General features: G+C 44.5%; 1 protein-coding gene across 3 annotated transcripts in view; it reads right to left on the bottom strand.

The window, feature by feature from the left end:
• Nucleotides 1–22,682, bottom strand: part of NIM1K (NIM1 serine/threonine protein kinase) — a 175,913-nt gene that overhangs the window by 144,722 nt on the left and 8,509 nt on the right. For 2 of the 3 annotated variants that reach the window (XM_029577920.1, XM_029577939.1), the window contains exons 2-3: nucleotides 5,949–6,147; nucleotides 4,790–4,955 (exon numbers count right to left, since the gene is read on the bottom strand). The gene's annotated coding sequence lies outside the window, so the exon portion shown is untranslated. Of the gene's footprint in view, nucleotides 1–4,789; nucleotides 4,956–5,948; nucleotides 6,148–8,455; nucleotides 8,636–22,682 lie in introns of those variants that run through there. The other variant, XM_029577929.1, reaches the window with a different exon arrangement.

The following is a 22,682-nucleotide window of genomic DNA, read 5'->3' on the forward strand; positions in this document are numbered from 1 at the left end:
CATAACAAATGCTTTTCGCAAGATAAAAAATAATCTATTTTTGCCAACACTAGGTTTATAATTCTACCCCCCTTTTCTTCTTGTATCTCCAGCAGGTCCTTTATTGTATCTCCAGTTCATCATTTGCCAGAAGACAAGAAGTAGGTGCAGCGCTTCCCTAACATGAGAAGTCATGCTAGGGGATCCAAGTATTTTCGGCCTTACAGAGGAGCATCTTTTCAGAGGACTTGACCTTTCAGTAGGTTTCAGTCCTTTCATCCATGACAATCCAGAAGAGACGCAGGCTCAGGTGGTGGAACCTCCAAACCTCCCAATGAAGTTTTGCCGACCCTCCCCCGGGAGCAGGAGATAGGGGGATGCCTGTTTCTCTTTTATCGGAGGTGAGTCGAAATCACATCAGATCAATGAGACCTGGAGGTGATACAAGAAGGATATGCGATGGAGTTTCGCAATGTTCTTCGGGACGTGTTCATGGAGTCTCCCTGCCACTGCCTGCAGAAGAAGCGGGGGAAGTGGAGGATACGCTGGCAAGGCTCCGCAGTCTGAAGGCTGTAGTGCCTGTGCGCACATCTCAAGAAAATATGGGGCGATATTCCATTTATTTCATTGTGCCAAAGAAGGAGGGCACTTTTCATCCCATTCTGGACCTCAAAGGCACCAACCGTCCTCTGCGAGCGAAGCATTTTTGAATGGAAACCTTGCACTCGGTGATCATGGGCGTGCAGTCGGGGGAATTTCTGGATCTTCATTCCCATCCAACTTGAACATCAACGCCTCCTGTGGTTCACCATTCTGGGATGCCACTTTCAGTTCTTGGCACTGCCCTTTGTTCTAGTCACCGCTCTCAGAACTTTTTCCAAAATAATGGTGGCAGTTGCGGCAGAGTTGAGAAGGGATGGAATCCTGGTACATCCGTATTTGGACGACTGGCTGATTCACACCAAGTCGCTAAGAGAGCCGCCAGGTGACATGCAAGGTGATTTCTCTGTTGCGGGAGCTCGGTGGGTGGTGAACCTAGCTAGGAGCAGTCTTCAGCCTACTCAGTCGCTAGAATACCTGGGAGTTAGGTTCGATATGAAGCAGGGCACGGCGTTCTTGCCGAAGCCTGAATTCATAAGTTGCTAGCTCAATGCCATCTGTTGGGGCCGCGGGCTTTTCCCGCCACTGGCCCTTTAAATATGAAGCATCCGACCATGTGATCTTACTTGCAGGTTCTTGACTTAATGGCGGCGACCCTGGAAGTTGTAACATGGATGAGGGTGCACATGCGTCCTCTTCAGAGCTCCCTACTGTCTTGGTGGAATCCGCAATCCCAGGACTATTTGGTTTGGCTTTACCTGCCGATGGAGGTCTCATAAGAACATAAGAAGAAAGTTCTTTTTCACTCAATGCACAATTAAACTCTGGAATTTGTTGCCAGGGGATGTGGTTAGTGCAGTTAGTGTAGCTGGGTTTAAAAAAGGTTTGGATAAGTTCTTGGAGAAGTCCATTAACTGCTATTAATCAAGTTGACTTAGAAAATAGCCACTGCTATTACTAGCATCAGTAGCATGGGATAGACTTAGTTTTTGGGTACTTGCCAGGTTCTTATGGCCTGGATTGGCCACTGTTGGAAACAGGATGCTGGGCTTGATGGACCCTTGGTCTGACCCAGTATGGCATATTCTTATGTTCTTAGGAAGCGTGGTGTAGGGCATGCTGATCATGCTTAATGTGCTTAATCATAGCTTCTAGAAACTTTTACATAAATATTCCGCATTGGGCTCCATCTGATGATATCACCTATGTGTGAGGACCTCCATCCTGCTTGTCCTTGGAGAAAAGGAGCAGACTGCTTGTTCCTGCGATTAGTTGAGCTGCTGCCACAGGACAGGATAGTGAGAAGGGCCTATTATGGCCCCAAAAATGTCACCCCACATTGCTGCAGGCCAAGAGGAGGAGGGACAGAGAGGAGACAACCACACCTATTAGAAGCCTCAAACTGCACTGTCACATGTTTAGAGGAGGTAGGGAAGAGAGATACCAATTTTAGCCCTTGAGAATTATTAACCTCACTGCTGCACTTCGTGAGGATGGGGGGAAGAAAGGGGCCAATTTCAGCTGTCAGAATCTTTAGCAACCTTTGCTGCACAGTGAGGAAAGCATTAGAAAACTGGGTTATCACAGTAGTAAGAAACCATTTCCCACTACTGCCACATGCTCTCCAAGTGGACTGAAAGACAGAGAAAGAGGAGAGGAGAGTCACACCAGAAAGGTGGGTAGAATGGTTCAAAGGAAGAAAGGATGAAATGGGACAGGGGTTGACAGTATGACAGGAGAGAAGGAATGAGATAGGAATGGAGGATAAAGAGGGAGACAGGATCCATGATTGACCTGGTTAAGGGGAGTGAGAGTGGATAGTAGCCTATCAGGGAAGAGAAGGAGAGGACCTCCAGGAACCATGTAGACAGAGGAAGAAAGAGAGGGACAGAGGACAACCATGGTCCAGGAGTGAAGAAGGTAAAGATGAGTATCAGGGATCAAGGAGGAGGGAAGATGAGACAACAACCAGGTGAGGATATGACATTAAGCACACAAGTTATTTAGGGGGACACACTGACAGACAGAGATCTCATTAGCCTTCTTCCCATTGAAAAGCAGGCTACTGTTTTGCTTTGTCTAAAATCTAAATTATTTAATAACTATCATTTTCTATATGTGTTTGAGATCATAAAAGAAAATAATAAAGTATTAAAGAAAAGTAGGTTAAAAGGGGATCAGTTCTCAAAGAGGGTAAGTTTCAAACTTTTTATATGGGTTAATACTTGTTTACAACCATCACATGAGGAAACAATTCACTATGTGCAAAATACTTTGTTTTATTAATACAAAAATTATTTTACATATATAGGCAATACATTTTAAAAAACATTCCCCATTTTTCATACACACACATACATTCACACCATTCATTCAATTTCCAACAAATAAGGATCCTGTTTCACCTGAATCAGGCTTCCTCAGGGAATATACCAACAATTATATACCGTTACACGGACGAATCCATCTCAGCGGTTTACAATTAATCACAGTATTCGGAATAAACAGAAAAACAGAAAAAGAAAATTACAATAATATTATAAATATATATCCACTCTAAATATGTCTAAAATCTAAAACTATTAATTAAGTACAAAAGATAAAAAGTAAAAGCAATAAAAATTGAGAGCTTCCCTATTCCTGGAATCCCCTTTGTGCTACTCAATGTACATTTCCTGTCAAATATTTATTATGAAAAACAAAAAAGCCAAATAAAGGACCAACCCAACTAAATTAAAAAGGAAAAGTATCAGATTAAAACATAATCCACAGGCTCTTGCCCGCAATCGGCTTCAACCAGCATCATTTGAGCATAAAGTTAACCTCATTTACTTTTCCTAATAATACAATTTATCGCCTATTATGTTCTTAAATGCAAAAATATTGACACAAACTTTATTACAAAAATGTTTTTTTAAATGTAACCTTACTCAAGCACATTATCCACTGTGTACATTTAGGGCCAGATTTTAAAAACAGCGCAAGGGCGTAATTTGTTCGCGCAACCCGGCGCGAACAAATCTATGCCCAATTTTATAATATGTGCACCTTGCGCGCGCCGAGCCCTAGGGGAGCCCCGATGGCTTTCCCTGTTCCTCCCCCCCCTTCCCCTTTCTAACCCGCCCCCCAGCCCTAACTAAAACCCCCTCCTGACCTTTATATCGAAAGTTACGCCTGCTGCCGGCGCACCATCCCTCGGCACGGCGGCTGTGCCGGAGGCCTCGGTCCCGCCCCCGGCACACCCCCAGGCCAGCATCCCACCCACGGCCCTGCCCCAAGAATGCCCCTTTTTGCAAGCCCCAGGACATACGCACAGGGGGCAGATTTTCTCGGGTTACACGCATAGCCTTTGAAAATCTGCCCCTTACTCAACAATAAAACTTATCTTTTAAATGCTGTTCTTATAGTCTCGAACATTTCTTCAAATATCCAAATGCTCAAAAGAAACCCAAGCAACCTGACATTGACAATATTTTGGCAGGTATAGTGCCTGCTTCAGGGGAGCTGAAATCGTCAACCGTTACTCTCGGCCGAACTCGGCTCACCAAACCACTGAAGAAAAGTACAACATGCTCTTAAACGAAATGGTTTTGAGTTTTCAATATTGTAAACAATAAGAGAAAAGCATGGTAGGAAAAACTGTCCCCCCCTCCCCCTTTCATCCTCAGCACTCCCCAATCTAAACCATGGGATTAGCTACTGTGCTGTGCAAATCTCTCATCTGTTAAGGCATACACAGTGCCAGCCCTTGGCCAGTCATCCAGGAGAGGTCGGGGCAGAAAAGAAAAAACAGGGGGGAAGGCAAATAAATAAATTAGCAAGGGAGAACAAAAGGGCTCAGTCAATCCCATTCTCACAGGTCAACATACGCTATCAGTAAATTTAAGGAAAAGCATAAAATGTAGACACAAATGCTTATGACGGAAACATTTGTTCCATGTCATATTTACATTAGATAGAGTGTGTGTTAGATTAAGGCTGCCAACATTTACATTTCGCATTTCCACCAGCATAATCAAATCATAAACAGCAGTATTTCACAAAAAGTGCTGATAAGAGCATTGGAGAAAAACAATGACGCAATCATGCCAACACGAGGAAACAGAGCAAGCAGTGGTAAATAACAGAACCAGAGGAAATGTATTCAAGAGTCACCAGATTATCCATACTCACAACTGAAAGAACAACCTCACAAAAATCCTTTTCCTACCTTAGGTATAACGGAGTTAAAAGGGGGAAATTCTTTCATTTGACAGGATCTTCAATTAAAATAAAAATGTTTTTCTAGAAATGCAGAACTCATTCTGCAAGGGGAAGAATTCCATCTTCATGACAGCATGCTCTGCTTTTTTTTCTTTTGTAAACATGTGATGTGACTAAAAGAAAGGGAAAAAATAACCAAGGAAAATGAACATAACTTGCTCAAGCTGCATGTGAAAACACTTCATCCAAAGCAGGCCCCTGCATACTTTGAGGGACTATGTGTGTGTGTGTGTGTGTGTGTGTATGTGTGTGTATGTGTGTGTTTGTGTGTATGTGTGTGTTTGTGTGTATGTGTGTGTTTATGTGTGTGTGTATGTGTGTGTTTGTGTGCATGTGTGTGTACATGTGTGTGTTTGTGTGCGTATGTGTGTGTTTGTGTGCGTATGTGTGTGTTTGTGTGCATGTATGTGTTTGTGTGCATGTGTGTGTTTGGGTGGGGAATGGGGGGCGGGCAAGGGTTGCAATGCAATGCCTGCTTAGCTCTAAAGCTTCTTCTCCTGAAGGGCAGGGTACAGCCATGCTGCTTAACTGGCCCCTCTTTCACAGAGACAAGTTTCTGAGGAGGGGGAAATGAGACTGATGGGAAAGGGAACTAAAACCAAAAGAAAGGTAATGGAGGCAACTGCTGGAGCTGAGGCAAACCAAACATATTTACCAAAAATAAATAAAAAAATACAAATAAAACACTACATCAAAACAGCAAAAATAAAAGCTACTGCACTGTTCCAGTTCCTGCAGTTTAATGATTAATAGGTCAAACTAATTCTGTTTTCATGTGATAAAATGTAAAATAAGAATAAAATTGACTAAGGATGTGGTGTTGGTACTTTACTTTTATGAAGGCTCCAGCTTGAAAATTCTATCTGTAAACACTGGCAAAAACTGATTCTTGAAATCCAGGCTGCAATTTAGTGCCATCATCTTCAACATTAAAGAAATCCAAAGGGTCAAGACAGGTACATTCTTATCAATCCAATAAATCATAATAGCCTTCCTTCCTGCCAATAAAATCTTAACATTGTGCATCTCCTGTTTGCTTTCCTCTCAGTGCACTTTTACCCTTCCCTTTACCTCCCTCCCTCTCCCAAGTATCAACATAATCTTACCAAACTGAATCTTGCAATTCCCCATCGATTCCATAGTATTTATTATCTGTTGCCAAATATAAACAATTTCACATTCCAAAAGATTGCGGAGAGTAGTCATATTTCAGACATAATGGTGAAGCTAGCCATCTCATCTTGAAACCTCTATGGCGATCAAGGTAGGCTCTATGGAGTACTTTAAACTCATTTCTTGCATCACCTGTCAACACAGAGTAAACATCTGTTTGATTATGTCAAATGTATCCTCCTCTGTTAATTCCAAATTCAATTTTTTATTCCAATGAGGTAATATTGTCAAAATCTATGGATTCATTTTACAATCCATAATCTGTTTATATCATATAATAAGTTTATTCCCCCTTTTTAAATATATCACAATTATTTTCAAAGGATAAATCAGAGAACACTGCTTTTATTTTGCGATATCTATGATTATATAATGTTTGATTTGTAAAAATGTAGAAAATGTTTACTGGTATACCTGGGAAACTTTGAGATTGCTGTTGTTCAGCAGTGGGATTGGGAGGGAGGGAGGAGAAGAATAATGCATATCAGTTTCTCTGTTCCACCCACTCCCTGATAATCCACCCTCTCTGCCAACACCACAACTCCCCCCACTCTCCAGAGATGACCCTCCCAACCATTCTTCTCCTTCCTCCCTCCCTGACTAGTATGCTCTTTGCTCCCACCCCTGTAAATCACAGCTCTCTGACTTGTGCACCCTCACTCTACCCTCAGCTGAGTCCCAAGCCCTGGAATCACAGCTGTAAGCTGAGCTGTGTGGGTTGCAGTTCCTTTCCGATTCATCCTCACATGCTGCCTGCAGTGTGTGTGTTCCAAGCTAACCCTCTCCTCTCCTGTTCCCTACAGGCTTCCTGAAAGGGAGTGGCTGGAACTGTAAGCAGAGAGGTCTGAAGCTTTATAGTGTTTCCCCAGAGACCCGGCAATTGATGCAAATTCCCTGAGTCTCTGGGTGAAATCTGGAGAGTTCCCAGGTATGTTTACTGGAGACATCTATTTTCCCTTGTTGTTGAAAGAAATTACTCCTGTCTTCTTATCCAACTCCTGTATTGTTCTAATCCCCAAGTTGTTAATTCACATATTGGGGCAGATTTTTAAAAAGTACGCGCGCGCGTACTTTTGTTCGCGCAACCGGCGCAAACAAAAGTACAACGGATTTTAAAAGATACGCACATAGCCGCGCGTATCTTTTAAAATCCGGGGTCGGCACGCGCAAGGCTGTGCAAAATCGGCAGCCTGCGCGCACCGAGACGCGCAGCCTGCCTCCATTCCCTCCGAGGCCGCTCCGAAATCGGAGCGGCCTCGAAGGGAACTTTCTTTCCGGCGCCCCCCATCTTCCCTTTCCTTCCCCTAACTAACCCGCTCCCCGGCCCTAACTAATTCCCCCCCTACCTTTATTTCAAAAGTTATGCTTGCCCAAGGTAGGCGTAACTTTCGCGCGCCGGCGCGCCATGTTCCGGTCCGGGGGCTGGTCCGGAGGCCATGTCCACGCTCCCGGAACGCCCCTAGGCCGGAACCACGCCTGAAGCCACGTCCCCAGAACGCCCCCGATGACACGCCGGCCGCGAAACGCCCCCCCCCGTCACGCCCCCGACATGCCCCCCCTTTTATTGTCTCTCACATATACACACATCACCTCTCTGACCAGTTCCTCTCAATTACACACATGCTCTCTCTCACACACTTACCCACATGCTCTCAATCAAATGCATGCTCTCAATTACACACATGCTGTCAATCAAATGCATGCTCTCAATTACACACATGCTCTCAATCAAATGCATGCTCTCAATTACACACATGCTCTCAATCAAATGCATGCTCTCAATTACACACATGCTGTCAATCAAATGCATGCTCTCAATCACACACAGGCTGGCTGTCTTCTCTCTTTCACTCACTTTCTCCCTCCCCCCCCCCCCCCCAGGCACAAATGGTAGCTGCAGCAGCCTCCTCCAGTCCCTGCAGGCCAAGTGAAATACTGTGAGCTGGAAAGAAAACCTCATCCCCTAGTCAAAAAAGTAATCCTAGAAGATACACCCCTCCCCTACAACTTCCAATTCTGGAGCCTGGGCTTTATCCTAAACTCTAAGCTCACCACTAAGGCCCAGTACTTACCATGAACAAAACTATGTTCATCCATCTACACCAATTACAACACCTCTGCCCACTCTTTAACACAACTGTCCAGGCCTGTGTGATCTTCCACCTGGATTACTGTAACTCACTCTACACAAGGATACCCAATCTAATCTGCCATCTAGAAACTAATAGAGACTGCAGCAATTCGACTACTGATGAGCACAGACAAATCCAATAAGATCACCCCCAGTCCTAGAAATCACTAGCTCCCAAAGATTTCCCATACCAAGTTCACAATCCTGAACACAGAGGAATGTAATCCGCTTTGAGGTGTCAAAAATAAAAAGAAAATAAATAAATAAGGCCCTTAAAGGAAGTTCACCTCTCTGCTTCAGCAGTCATACCTTGCATTCCAATGAATCCAAGCATCACAATAACATAGCAAATGATGGAAAATAAAGACCCAAATGCTTGATCCAGTCTGCCTAACAAATTGCTTGAGTGGTAACTGTTGCTACATGCAGGTTACCCCTGTGCCTTGTATTAAGAGTAAGGAGAGGCAGCGCAGGGAGCCGTTAGGGAGAGGGGATGGGGGGTGGGGTGGGGGAGGGGTGGAGGTAACCCATGGCGACGGCAACAAGTCTGAATTGCTGCCTCATCATTGGTCACCTCAGAAACAGTAGCAATTGCGCGGGTTTTATTTGCTTGCCTCAGTCAGCAAGAAGCAGCGAGGCAAATGGCAGCAGCTTGTTTTGCTTCGCAGCTTGAGCTGATCCAGGAGGTTTTTGCTGGAGGTTTTTGCTAGCGGTTTTAGTGCTTAGGTTCTGTTTTAGTGACAGCATGAAGCGCGGCCGCGAATGCGGAGCCACTTCCCTACCTGCTGCGGTGGTCGGCCGACCTCCGACGGCATCCGGTCAGGTGCAGCCCGGCTGGGCACCCAGCCCCTCGAGCAGACCGTCCCTGGTGAGTACTGACGGCCTGGCGACCCCGCTGCCCACGGCCCTCCCCTCGGTTTTGTCCCCCAGTCTCCCCCCCCCCCTTGAAGGCGAGGGGCCCCCCCAGCCCATGCGGCGGCCTTCGCCTGAGGGGGCGTCTGATTCCGGCAAGAGCGGCCCTGTGCCTGCCCCAAGCCGGCCTTTGCTTTGCCCACCCATTCCTTCACGCGCACACACACACACCCACCCACATGCAAAGCTTCCCTTTGCTACGATATGAAATTTATCATATGCTTCGGCGGGAATATTGATTTTCCCGGGCTATCCCACGCTGATTCCGGCCCATATTTTGTGCGACCCCCCCGCGGTTTTTGCACCGCCCGTTTTCCTTTGGAGCTGTTTAGCACAGGCATGGCTGGCTTGGCCTACCCTGCGCCCATAGTGAGAAGGATTCAGTGAGGGAGGGGCAGGCAGTTTTGCAGCCCAGCAGTGGTGAAAAAGGCAAGGTTCCGTGAGAAGGAGGAGGGAGGTGCGCGGATTACACCAGCAGCTCAGGTTTCCTAAGGAGCATGCAGCCACCCTGCCCCCTTCCCCATAACAACAGGCTTATTGCAAGGGAGGAAGGGCGGTGCACGAGGGAGGGGTAAGCGTCCAGTTAGAAGGCGGACGGCGGAGGTGCCTGCAGTGAAGGCTAGGGTGGGAAGAAGGGGTAGAGCTAGCATGGCAGGGTATGCCAGGGAACTGCCAAATTATGGGGAAGAGGGACTGAGTGGATTTTCCCAGGCGGAGCTTATAGCGGATATCCTAGAGCGGTATGTGAGTACCCGACTAGTGACGGGGGTGGCAAGGGCAGTTCAGGATGGTATGGGTACCGGGGGCTTTGGCTGCTGGATTCTGGGTCAGTTGAGAATTTTTCCGCCAGGATGAGTGCAACATGGGTCCAGGGTCAGATGAGCAGGGCTCAGGCTGCTTTGTTTCAGCATCCAGCAGGTTTGAGAAAAGCGAGTATGGTTGCAGGACAGGAGTTTGGGGGGGTGCAGGGGTAGGGGCATCTTCTATTTCAGATGCGGGCAGACGTAGCGTTTCCAGGAACTCCGAGGCAGGAGGCATAGATGGATAAAGAGTTCCTGCAAGGACAGGAGGGCCACGTTCCCAGTAAGAAGTTGGGACCCATCTGGAGGAGACTCGGGAAAGCAGCGCAGCGACTTTGGGGGCAGGTAAGAGTGAATCTGTACACGGATTGCATGCGTCGGGGTGGCGGAAAAGGAGGGCTAGATTCAGTTCCTCTTCTAGTTCATCTTCCTCTTCCTCCAGTCTAGGGGGTCAGGACCAATCAGGCAGGTGGTATTAGAGGAAGGCCCTAGGCATGATAGGGGACATCCGGCTTTGGCATCATTAACTGAGTTAGGGGAGGAGGTGCCTAAGCATCTGGTTATTGGAGGGGCGAAGAGGGGGTAGGAAGGATAAGAAGAAAAGTAAAAAAAAAAAAGGAAAAGAGTGAAAACAGGGCCAAGGGTAGCCCAAAAATGTTGTGACTTGGGTGCAGGGTTTCCTGAGATTGGCCAGCGTAGTAGGGCATTTCAACCCGACTCAGCATGGTGCATTGCTGTTTTACGCAGATAGAATAAGGGGAGCATTCAAGGATTATGAAGGTTGGGCCTAGCTCAACTACGTTGAGAAAATTTGCAACAAGATGGATGGCAATCGATTCATGTCGTAGGGAACTCAAGACATAACACCTGATGGTTAACTCAGATGACCACCAAAAGGTGACAATACACCTATAAGCTCAGGGTGATAATTGAGTGATAATTGAGATATTGAGTTAACTGTTAAGGACCACTGATTCAATTATTTTACAGAGAAATGGGAGAGATACTGGGTTAAAAATTATTTAAATCACTACTGTAAGCAGATGGTTTCGTTAGCATTGGCAAAATTGAAGCAGTTTTTGAGAGAGGTCGGGAAAGATCCAGAAGAGAGAGAAGGAGTTAACAATGTGATTGGTTCAGTGATGTTATCCCTGATTAATTTTAGCAAGATAGTAGAGCAGGGATTTAGAAGGCATGTGGAAGACTTCATTTCTGAGATGATTTGAAGAATCTCACTTGTAACATCTTCAAAACTAGCTCAAACTGAATCAGGTGTCACATCAGATATGTATATGTTGGAAAGGAATTGACAATGTTTGTTATTTTAGAACCCAAGTGATTTGCAAAAGCATTGCATAGTTCAAAAGGAGAGTTAGCAATTACATATTATGGCACATTATCTCGACATTTAGTGAGAAATTTTACTGTATTGAACAGCATATGTGGATTATTGCAGGGAGGCTCTGATACATTTGAGTAATATTCTCTCTTTGCTGAATTGACTTCAACTCTGTATGGCATATATTTTTAATGTGAAGAAAAAGTCATCATGTGGTTCCAAAGCCTTTCCCTGTTCCTCTGCCTGAATTTTCCTTCCAGTCATATACATGCATCGCTACGCTTAGCACGCCTAATAAAACTCATCCTTTAAGTGTCCCCTATGTGCAGTGCACAGATTGATGGCCTCTTGCCTTAACTAAGATGAGGCCAAGAACACCAGAATGTTGATGAACCACAGTGTATACAGTTTATGGGAAATATCTCCAATGTGGCTGTAATGACATCTGTCTCTCAAGGAGTCTCTTTCTCATTCTTCTGGGCAATATTTGCTTTATCTGATATTCAACAAGGAGAAGGAGGAGGAGGAGAAAGTGAAAAGTGAAAGCTGGGATCTTATAAGGCAGAACACAGAAATATCAAACACTTTCTGAGGACCGAAACTACTGTGCAATAAATAATTATGCATAAACCTACTTTTCAGTTAAGGTGCAGCTTATTTGTAGGAATAAAAAAACAGTGATTTCTATTACGACTGCTTCCTTAACACTGTAATATTAATTATGTAGAGCGCTGAAGGGCATACAAATTAACAAGACCTCTGAATTCCCTGATGACACATGCTTTAGTTGATTTAGCATGTTCAGATGGCAGAGGCAATCCCAGATGTGACCTGCTCACTCCTGGGGAGGGCTGGCCCAGTAGCTTAGTTGTATGCCATGCAGAAGGGTTTGAGCATCGAGTTGCATCTTCTGCACACCAGGTCACCTGGGAATGCTGTGGAGAAAGAGTTCACAGTCTTGGGGGAGGGGGGGGCGGCGGGAGAAGAGAGAATAATGGTTATCTTTAAGGGTGACATCTGGTGGCCAAGTTTAGAAATCATGAAGGAGCCCTGGTGTATGACTCCCAGTCTCAGAACTGGTTCTGGCAATGACCAGACTATGAACGGTGAAAGGCAAGTCCTTAAGTAGAAGAAAATCCCTGGATAGCTGGGAATGAAGATTCATGGCACCAGAATCCCAGTACTGGTTTCCAAATAAGCTGGAAGAAAAAAAACAAAAAAAGGAGGAACTAGCAGGCTCCCTCCCCTCCCCCCCCCAAAAAAAAAATACTCTGGTGCTTAGGCATGAAAAAGGATATGTCATCAGGAAGCCCAAAGGGGTTGGGTGATGCAAAAAGTCACTTTTCAGTCATGCTCAGCCAGCAGGGAACCTGGTGGAGGATTTAAACAGTAAGAAAGTTGCCAGATTTGTAGCTAATATTTTTAAAAATAGCTAAATTAGCTTCCTGTTGCTTTCACATTTCTAAAATCTTCATCAGGTTGAAAACGCTGCCAAATCGGACGACAATATTGCTAAACTGGCAACACTGCTTATGAAATGGAACCTTTAATGAATGGGTTTACATTCTTGACTCCTCTCTCCCTCTTGCTTTGGGGAAAAGACTCAAAAAGAATTTCTGAAACAATTAATAGGGGTCATTTTCAAAGCCTGGCAGCGGGGTTGTGTGCATGAAATTAGCATATACATGCTTAAGTAGCAGGTATACGTGTAGATGCTATTTCTATAAATCCCATGAGTATATCCATACTCATGTGGATCACACATTACAGTAAATGCGGACTAAATGGGCAAGTCTGGGGCATGCTGTGAGATCTTGTTTGTGAGTTATGTGCATAAGTTTGTATTTTATAAAGTACACATAGGGTTGCCAACTTTCAGCCATGAAAATTCTGAACACTCAGAGGTACAGAGTAAATTTTTTAATGACAATGTACTTGCATGTTCACACACAACTATTAATGCCACCCGACTTTAATAACATACAGGCCGATACAGTACAGCGCGTTTTCGACTCGCTAGCTTTACCCCTTATTCAGTAAGCATAATAGCGCATCGAAAACGTGCATCCAACCCCCCCAAAACTAATAGCGCCCGCAACATGCAAATGCATGTTAATGGCCCTATTAGTTATTCCAGCGTGATTCAGTAAGTAAAATGTGCAGCCAAGCCGCACATTTTACTTTCAGAAATTAGCGCCTACCCAAAGGTAGGCATTAATTTCTGCCGGCGCCGGGGAAGTGCACAGAAAACCAGTAAAAACTGCTTTTCTGTGCACCCTCTGACCTAATATCATGGCGATATTAAATCGGAGGTCCCAAAAGTTAAAAATAATTATAAATTAAAAACAAAAATTTAAAATCAGCCCGCGGCTTGCGGGTTGAAAACTGGACGCTCAATTTTGCCGGCGTCCGGTTTCTGAACCTATGGCTGTCAACGGGTTTGAGAACCGACGCCAGCAGAATTGAGCGTCGTCTATCAAAATGGCTGACAGCCGCCGCTCCTGTCAAAAAAGAGGCACTAGGGATGCGCTAGTGTCCCTAGCGCCTCTTTTTACTGCGGGCCTTAATTTGAAATTTTTTTTATTGAATCACGCACACAGGAGAGTGGCCTGTGTGCGCGCCGGGAGAGTGGGTGCTCACTCGCCCGCTCTCCCGTGACTTTTACTGTTATTGACCTGATAGTAAATGACAGCAGATAAAGACTAATTAGTCAACAGCAATCAATCCTACATAAGAACATAAGAAATTGCCATGCTGGGTCAGACCAAGGGTCCATCAAGCCCAGCATCCTGTTTCCAACAGAGGCCAAAACCAGGCCACTAGAACTTGGCAATTACCCAAACACTAAGAAGATCCCATGCTACTGATGCAATTAATAGCAGTGGCTATTCCCTAAGTAAAATTGATTAATAGCCATTAATGGACTTCTCCTCCAAGAACTTATCCAAACCTTTTTTGAACCCAGCTACACTAACTGCACTAACCACATCCTCTGGCAACAAATTCCAGAGCTTTATTGTGCATTGAGTGAAAAAGAATTTTCTCCGATTAGTCTTAAATGTGCTACTTGCTAACTTCATGGAATGCCCCCTAGTTATTATTCGAAAGTGAAAATAACCGAGTCACATCTACTCGTTCAAGACCTCTCATGATCTTAAAGACTTCTATCATATCCCCCCTCAGCCATCTCTTCTCCAAGCTGAACAGCCCTAACCTCTTCAGCCTTTCCTCATAGGGAAGCTGTTCCACCCCCTTTATCATTTTGGTTGCCCTTCTCTGTACCTTCTCCATCGCAACTATATCTTTTTTGAGATGTGGTGACCAGAATTGTACACAGTATTCAAGGTGTGGTCTCACCAAGGAGCGATATAGAGGCATTATGACATTTTCCGTTCTATTAACCATTCCCTTCTTAATAATTCCTAACATTCTATTTGCTTTTTTGACTGCTGCAGCACACTGAGCCGACGATTTTAAAGTATTATCCACTATGATGCCTAGATCTTTTTCCTGGGTGGTAGCTCCTAATATGGAACCTAACATCGTGTAACTACAGCAAGGGTTATTTTTCCCAATATGCAACATCTTGCACTTGTCCACATTAAATTTCATCTGCCATTTGGATACAGATGAATATGAGAGTGATCTATCATTAACCCCCAACTTATACAGAATAGAACAAAACTCCTATAGAAATCCTGCACCTCCAGTTCTGCAAATAAATATTCTGTATCCATAGAAACCTCCCTAAAAGGGTGCAGAAGAGGAGAAGGAGGTCTCCCTTACTATTCACCATATGAAAAGGAATATTCAAAGTTTGACATCATTTCAATAACAATAACACAATCTCCATCCTGTACCAGATTCTCTATGAAGCAACATAAAATCTTAAAAAAGCTCACTCTGCACCTATGTAGCAAACCTGCCATTCCCAAACAGCACTAAAACCCGGAACACAGACAGCACTAACACTATATATGAAAAAGTGGCACTGCAAATATTACAATGAGCCCTAGAGCACCAATATACTTCCTATTTATTTATTTATACGTTTTTATTTACCGAAGTTTAGCTAGAGGCCTTCACTCCAGTTTACATTTGGAACAACGAATTACGAAAAGAGAAGAAAGTAGACTGCTATTAATCACTACATAAAAACTACATATTGGCAGTATATCTCACCTCAGCCACACATGCAGAACACAGACAGACCCTCACAATACAGACTATCTGACCAGAAATTTGAAATATTGAGAAAAAATTGAAATTGGAAATCCTGAGAAGCCAGACTCCACAATCAATGTAACATTGGAGAACTCGAAACAGAAATGAATTTCCTCCTCTGCTGAGCAAAATGAAAGGATAAGAGATGCATATATTTGCATAATAGACATTTCCAATCAGTAAACTATAAATTAAAATGCTTTCTTCTACCTTTGTTGTCTAGAGATCTTATTTTTCAAGTTGTGTTGATCCCAGTCTCTCTGCTGCTTCTCCTACGATCTTCTCCTAGCTTCTCAATATATTGCTACTTTCTTCTCTCTTGTCTTTTTCACTTCCTCCTCTACATTTGTCTGAGATTGATCTTTCATGTTCATATCCTTTCCTCTGTCTCTTGCCACTCATAGCTAGATTTCATCCCTTCTTCTTTCTCCTCAGCTTTCATTCCTCGATGTCTTTTTCTCAACAGCTTTCAATCTCCTATTCCCACCACCTTCTGTAGGAGCAAAACCACTTCCCAGTCCATCTCCCTGCTTTCTCATTCTTTCCCAATCTTCTATTCCCTCACTCCCTAGTCCCTGTTTCCACCTATTTTCAGTCCTGAACTATTTCCTCTGCCTGTAATCTTCTCATCAGCACTCTTGCCTCTTTTTTTCATGTTCTCCCCTGCCTCATGCCCCTTTCTTTTGTCTTTTACCCTCTAGCCAGCATCCAAGTATCCTTTTACCACCTCCTCATTCTTAATTCTGCTCTCTCTCCCACTCCATACACACACATGAGCTAAGTCCTTCCCACTCCACACACATGCACACATACAAATGCGCTCCCTCTCTTCCACCTGATATACACACGTGCCCTCTCTCTTCTCTCCCCTCCCATACACATACAAATGCGCTGTCTCCCACACCTTACACACACGTGCTCCCCTCTCCCATCCCATACACACACACACGTGCACTCTCTCTTACATCCCATACATATATTCAATCCCTCAATCTCTCTCTCATTCTATACACACATTCAAAATATGCTCTCTCCCCCTCCCACATACATATACATATAGGTGCTCTCTCTCTCCACTCCCCAACACATATATGCTTTCTCCTCCCCTTCATACACTCACTATCTTCCCCAGAACATGCAAACAGTGCAGCTTCAGCTTCCTCCATTGGCCTACGTGGCACTGGGATGCCTCCTTTCCTCTATTTATCCAGATGACATTGCTTCTCTCTTTGGCTGCACAGGCTTATCACCGCTGACATTCCGCCTTCTCTTCAATTGGAGGGCCTGGCCAGCACACAGTACTCCAGCTTCTCTCTTCTGCTGGGAGCGTCCGTTCCCTGTTTCTATGTGTCTTATTTTTGGCCGGGAGGGCCCAGCTACTGCTCCTCCAATGCTCTCCTCCTCTTGTGGGCTCAGTTCAAAGGTCAGCTGATTGAACCATGTGGGCTACAGAGACCTGCACAGTTCAAACAGCTGACGTTTGAACTGTGCACTGCACTAGAGGCCATTTGGCTGGGGAAGCATTTAGTTAAGACACCTCTGTGCTGGGAAAGAGCAGAGCTCCGCAGAAAAATGAGATAGCAAGTGTGATAGAGAATATACCAAAAGGGACTGTAGCTGGACCTGGAGGACTAAAATCTGGACATGTTAGCCCTCCTCCTGGCTTCTGGACAGTCCCTCTAATATCTGTACTGTCCGGAGAAAATCTGCATACTTGGCAACCCTAAATAAACATGCACATCATCAACTATGCTAGGACACTTTTATACCTGCTAGTATTTAACATACCAAAATCAACCTTTTTTGTCTTCTGGGACTGGTGCTTGGTGTGGTGGCTACTGGTGGAGACTGTAAATTGATGGCGGTTCTTGAACAGTGTGTGCCGTGCTTATCTAATAATGTACTCGTCCATTTGTTTGCTCTGAAGCAATTCTACCCCCTCCTGAGGCGCAGGTTTCCCATTACCCGTGTGAGAGGTGAAGTTCACCAAAGGGCCCACGTGCTGTTGGCTCACAGACAGGTCCCACAGTTACTTTCTAATTTTTTTGTGCACCACGGCCTTTCTACAATTTGACCCTCACCCCTTTCCCTTTAATCCTGGAGTCCTCCTGGATCAACTGAGCCAAGCTAAGTGAGGGAGTAGGACCCAGGATAGTACTGTGGAAATATGCTGGGCCTAGGTTTGAGAAGGAGGGAGGAGAAAGAGTGATGTGAGATACTAAGCTGAGCTGAGGAGGAAAGAGTAATGGAAGATGCTGGGATGGGGGAGAGAGCAGCGCAGTCCGGGGGCAGGGCAGGGTCAGAGGCTCCTGGCATAGCGGCTATTTGCCGCTGTGCCGGGGGATCAGGTGCCAGCAGGCTGCCAGCAGGCGCAAGAGGTAAGATAACTTTTTGGGGGGGGTTAGAATATGGCTAGGGCACAGGAAGGTTAGGGGAAAGGGTAGGAAGGTTAAATTAGGGGGTAGGGAAGTTCCCTCCCAGGCCAGTCCTAAATTGGAGCAGCCTGGGAGGGAACGGGAGAAGGCCCCGGGCGTCGGCGTGCACAGGTTGCACAATTGTGCACATGGACGCACACACGCAACTTTATAAAATCTACCCCTTACTGAGGTAGATCTTAAAAAACTACGCAATCGCGTACTTTTGTTCGCGCACCAGGCGCAAACAAAAGTATGCTGGATTTTATAAGATACGCGCGTATCCTATAAAATCCGGGATTGGCAGCCTGCGCGCGCCGAGCCACGCAGCCTGTCTCCGTTCCCTCCGAGGCCACTCTGAAATCGGAGCGGCCTCGGAGGGAACTTTCTTTTGCCCTCCCCTCACCTTCCCCTCCCTTCCCCCACCCCACCCCCCCCCCCCCCCGGCCCTATCTAAACCCCCCCTACCTTTATCCATGGATTTACGCCTGCTGGAGGCAGATGTAAATCCGCGCGTGCCAGCGGGCTGCTGGCGCGCCAAGACCCGACCTGGGGGCTGTTCCGGAGGGCCCGGCCACGCCCCCAGGCCCACCCCCCAAATGCCGCATCACACCCCCCAAACGCCGCATCATTCGGTGACGCCCCCGACATGCCCCTTTCAGGAAGCCCCGGGACTTCCGCGTGTCCCGGGGCTCTGCGCGTGCCGGCGGCCTATGCAAAATAGGCGCGCCGGCGCGCGAGGGCCCTGCGCACGTAAATCCGGGAGGATTTACGCGCGCGGGGGTTTTAAAATCCGCCCCACTGTTTTTACCTCTCTTCTTGCCTGCCATACTACTAGTGCCAGCAGAGGGCTCACTCTGTCATACCCCTAGTATCAATATAAAACATAATCTCCAACACCTTCCAAATCCAAATTACTATATATTTTGTGACTGGTTTTCTTTTTTTTTTTAATTTTTAATAGAGATGTGATTTGGACAAACCTTTCGGTTTGGCCTTCGTTATCGGCCCGTCACGAGAAATTTAGTTTCCCGCGGTTCGGCCTGATTTTTTTTCGACTGTCCCGATCCAAAAAAAAACAAACCCACCCCAACCCGTTAGATTTTAGTAATTAGAATCCCCCACCTTCCTGACCACCCCAAAACTTGCCTAAAGTCCCTGGTGGTCCAGCTGGGGTCCCAGGAGTGATCTCCCGCTCTTGGGCCATCGGCTGCCAGTAAACAAAATGGCACCAGTGGCCCTTTGCCCTTACCATGTGACAGGGGCTATCGGTGCCATTGACCGGCCTTTGTCACATGGTAGGAGCAATGGACAGCCGGCGCCATCTTAAAAAAAAATGTGGAAGAAAAAGGAAAGCTGATGGTATAGTTTGGGAAAGTTCATGCATGTCGACTGAATGAAGACAGACATCCCCTGAGGAAAGACTTTTTGTGACTGAAACTTGGCCTCATTGGGAGGCCAGTAAGCTTTTTTTTTTTAGTCAAATATTATGCTTTGAACTGTTGAATTCTTATAATGTTGTTAACAATTTAACTCTCTCATGATAAGACACTTGTAAAAATTTAATTCTCAAATTTTAAAACTATGTGCCCATTTTTTAAGAGCCTATAAAAAAAAAGACAAAAAAAATATTTAAAGCTGAAGATGTTATACAGGCTAAGCACATTAATGTGTTTGGATGGAGATTGGGCAGTTGATGATAAAAAAAAAAGTAAAATCATTACCGGGTGGTAATGTTTGAAGATATGAAACCTGCCACCTCGACCATATATTTATTTATTTATTTATTTAATTTTTTATATACCGGCATTCGCGATGGGAGTCGCATCATGTCGGTTTACAATTAACAGGGTGTGACAAGAGGAGAAAAACTTAGAACATTAACATGTGATATAAGAAGAAGTAGCAGTTACAATAAAACAGGGACATAAAGTAACTTGGAAAGTAAGGAAAGCAATAGAAAATTAACAATGTGATAAAAAAGAGTAACAAGGTAATATACCGTATATAATAAATTTATATAATATAATAAAATATAATATATAATATATAACATACCGTATATATAATATACCGTATATAGTATACCGTATATAATAAAAGCAACATAAAAAACATAAAAAACATAAAATAAATAAATAAATAAAATAAATAAAATAAAATAAATAAATAAAATAAATAAAAGCAACATAAAAAACATAAAAAACATAAAAAACATAAAAAAAGCAACATAAAAAAAAATATATTTTTTTTTGTTTTGAAATTTTCTTGAATTTTTTTTCTATTGGTTGAGTAGTATTCTTATAATTAAAATTTTTTAAAAAACCAATCACAAAATATATAGTAATTTGGATTTGGAAGGTGTTGGAGATTATATTTTAAATTGATATTTTATACCCCTAGTATCAGCATAGAGGATTTGCTGCCTGTCTCTCTGTTATACCACTAGTACCAGCAAAGGGCACCTGTCTGATGTATTTCTGCCATACCCTTAATATCAACATTGGGGCCCTGCTGCCTCTCTCCCCCATACCCCTAGTACCAGCATAGAGGACCTGCTGTCTCCTGTCTCTCTGCCATAGGCCAAGTACCAGTATAAGGGACCTGCTGCTTCATGTCTCTCTGCCATATTCCTAGTGCCAGCATGGGGGACCTGCTGCGTGATGTCTCTCTGCCATACCCTTAGTACCAAATGTTATAATAAATCTCACTTCAAATAAAAATTCAAGGAAAACAAGGAACACTCCAATATTTAATAATGAATTTTATTGGATTAATGTGTTTTGTGCATTATTTAGAACCCAGGATTGTCATAAATGAGAAGTGTGCAAGTGGATGTACCCCTGAAGAAGGAAGTACGGTTCTGAAACACTGCAATGTCAGGCTGGGGCTGGAAGAAAGCATGAAATGCACAGCTAGATTTTAAGATGAGCACACATTGCCACACATAACATGGTTTCTCCTCCCAGAGAATCAAGCACAAAGATAAGTGCGGGGGTTCCAAGTGATTTTTTTTATGTGGCAAAAGAAAAAATCCTTTTAAAAAAGTATTCAAAGTTATCAAACAAGTATACACATTAATATATTATTACCGATGATTATACACCACAGCACATTAAGGGGAATGTGATATGCAGCCCTAGTGCTATATAAATATCATTATACAATTTATTGAATATTGAAGTGTTCCTCGTTTTCCTTGAATTTGTTTGAATTGAGATTTATTATAGTATTTGATTTGATTATCCTTGCTCTTAGTGGGTTTTTTATTTAAATACCCCTAGTACCAGGATGGGTTTCTTGCTGGCACATGCCTAACTGCCATGTTCCTAATACCAGCATGGGTGTCTTGGTTCTACTGCTCTATCTACCTGCGATGCCTGTCTATTAATATGTATGAGTGTGGGTGTTTTGGTGCTGTTATACCTGTCAGTGTCTTGTCCTCAGCCTGCCTCTACCTCGGAACAGGAACTGATCATGCCTTGTCCTCAGCCTGCCGCAACCACAGAATGGAAACTGACCACGCCTTGTCTGCAGTCTGCCTCGACCTCAGAACAGAAACTGACCATGGTTTGTCTTCAGCCTGCCTCGACCTTGGACTGGATCTTAACCACGCTTCACTCTCAGCCACCCTTGACATCAGGACTGAACCTCAACCTAAGCTATATGTTCTTCCGGCTGCCAGGACCTGAGGGCTCAACCCAAGGGGGAGGTGGTTGACTAGGCAGATCTTTGGCTGGGGTGACTCAGTTGCCAACTGCCAAGGCCTATTCTTTGCTTTCACACAAAAGAGGCAGTGCAAACTTGACAGTCACCTAAGGGCTTACACCATCTGCTTCTCAGTATGACAAGTGCCTCTGTGTTGTTTCTCCTTGTTTCTTTGATTTACTTAAGTGCGTGCTTTTCCCCCAAAAAAGAGGTGAAATATTTTGGAAAAAAATGTCTCCTCACCTCCAGCTATTTTACAGTTCTTTGTTTTATTCTAATCCCTCAGCAATGATCCCAGCAAGGGTTTCACATCCTGTTCATTTCTGTTGTTTCTACTGTGCTGTTTTCTCAACAAATCAAAAATATGAAAAAAAGAGAAAAGAAACAAGTTTCTCCTTCCATGGACTTGCTGCCTCATATCTACCTACTTTCCCAGCTGTCACACCACCATAAAGAACTTGCTTTCACATGCTAACCTTCCATAATATTGCTGGTGCCCTCTTTTGGAGCCTGGGGGTGTTTTTTTCCACATTTGCACTCTTCTTGGTTTGTTATACTGTGGTATTTTATCCCCAGAACATTTGAAAGAAGTAAAAAAAAAAAAAAAGACATGATTTTCATTACCAAAGCCTAACACTTATTCTATGGTTTTCCTTTCCTCCAACAATCTCAGCCTGATTCTCCCATCCTGTTGTATATTTGATTAAACTGGGGTCGTTTCTCCAACAAAGCCCTCATTCAGAGGAAGAACTTCTGGTCAAGACCAAAGAAGCTCAAGAGAAACAACTTACTGAAGTGCATGCCATAAAAGATTAAAGTAGTAAGAGAAAAACCAAATAAATGACAGTGGGGCCGATTTTAAATTTTGCGCGTGCAGGGTACATTTGTGCGTGCTACCCGGCGTGCACAAATGTACACCCGATTTTATAACATGCGAGCTGCCGCGCGCATGTTATAAAATCCGGGGTCAGCGCGCGCAAGGGTGTGCAGACTTGTGCATCTTGCACGCGCCAAGCCCTAGGGGAGGCCTGATGGCTTTCCCCGTTCCCTCCAAGGCCGCTCCGAATTCAGAGCAGCCTTGGAGGGAACTTTTTTTTTATCCCCCCCACCTTTCTCTCCCTTCCCCTATCTAACCCACC

The sequence above is a fragment of the Rhinatrema bivittatum genome, chromosome 1 (assembly GCF_901001135.1).
Source record: "Rhinatrema bivittatum chromosome 1, aRhiBiv1.1, whole genome shotgun sequence".
Lineage (NCBI taxonomy): Eukaryota > Metazoa > Chordata > Amphibia > Gymnophiona > Rhinatrematidae > Rhinatrema > Rhinatrema bivittatum.